The sequence below is a fragment of the Myotis lucifugus genome, unplaced genomic scaffold (genome assembly GCF_000147115.1).
Source record: "Myotis lucifugus unplaced genomic scaffold, Myoluc2.0 scaffold_394, whole genome shotgun sequence".
NCBI lineage: Eukaryota > Metazoa > Chordata > Mammalia > Chiroptera > Vespertilionidae > Myotis > Myotis lucifugus.
This window is the reverse complement of record NW_005871442.1, coordinates 28969-30552: the sequence shown is the minus strand read 5'-3', so window position 1 is coordinate 30552 and position 1584 is coordinate 28969.

The following is a 1584-nucleotide window of genomic DNA, read 5'->3' as shown; positions in this document are numbered from 1 at the left end:
CAAAAGAACAAACTGAGAGAGAACTGTTTCACCGGGATTCCTCGCAGGGTTCACAGCCAGGCCCCTACCTCCCAAGGCTGGCTTGTCCTAACAACGAGAAGTGTGTGGTGGGGCCCTCGGAGTGCCTTGGCACCCGTGACCTTATCTGAGTCTCAAATCACCATCACGACGGCAGCATCATTCCCATCGACACTACTCCCCCATTTCACAGATGAGCAAGACGACACTCAAGACGTTCCTAAACGGACAGGATTCCCCGGTCCCTGGTTTGTGCCAGGCTTGGACGTGGGCCACCTGAGCCCTCCTGGCCCACTGCTTGGTCCCCTCTCATTCCCAGCTGGTCTCCATGGGCCTCCCCTCCCATTCCCAGCTGGTCTCCATGGGCCTCCCCTCTCATTCTCCTTTCCGGGGAATGGATAACCCAAGCCTCGGTCTCCTGCTCCTGTTTCATTCTCATTAGTATAATCATCATCACGGAGAGGGAAAACTCGCCCCGGCCCGGGCGTCCTGCGGCCCTTGGACAGCTCTGCTCCAGTCCTGGGAGACGCAGGTGACACCAAGGGCAGAAAGGATCCTGTGGATGGTCTGTAGGTTTCAGTTACCCGGGAGCCACTGCTGCCTCCATCACTGTGCTCCCGGATGAAGCGGGGTGTGGGCCAGACACCGTCCCAGCCGTTGCTGTAGAGGGCCCTTGCTGGACAGTGTGCTCCAGCTTCTTGTCCATAGACACCAACACAGAGGAGCTTAATGAGGTCGGGGGACTGGGCAAGGGCCTTGGGACCTCATTTAGTGGGCTCCCCGGCACAGGACAGGGCTCCAGGAGTGTGGGCCCCTTTGCTTCCTTCTACGTTCTCCCCAAAATGAAGTCTCCTGAGAAAGTCTAACCAGTAGAAACCCCGTGGCAAGATTTCAGGATGCGTCTGGCTGATGAGCCAGGATTCTTCCCCGAGGCTCACTCTCCATGCTCTACATGGAAGGGAAAACTGACCCTTGGGCTTCCAGCTTTCACGGTCAATGGCCTGGACCTTCGCCACTGGGTTTCCAAAAGCCCACATCTCTGCATCTGTCCCCATCATGGTCCCGTGGGAACCACTGACATCTCGCTCTCTCAGCCCCTCTCTCTCTCCACACTTCTGCAACTGGTGGCTTTCTCCGTTCTTCTGCCCGTTCCTTCCTGCTCGCCACTTTCCATTACAAAGTATTAAAATTAAGACAAAATAAATAAATCCAGTCTTGTCACTCTCCGGCTCAATCCCTGCCATGTCTGGCCACCAACACCGGAATGCATCCCAACTCCTGGCCGTGGCCCGCACAGGGCCTCCACGGCCCTGCCCCTTCCTACCTCTGCAGCCTTGTTTTCTTCAGTTCTCAGAACTCGGCAACTTAACTCCCACCTCACAGCCTTTGCTCACGCAGTTAGTTCCCCTGCCCAGGATGCCATGCTGCGACCCATCCCTGCCCACACGTCTGTCCACATTTTGAACGGCTGTTGCCCTCTGTCCATCAGCTCTCAGCGATAATGCCATCTCTGAGAAGCCTTCCCAGGCAGCCCTGAGTGCCCTCCCATTCCTTTCCATCACTGTG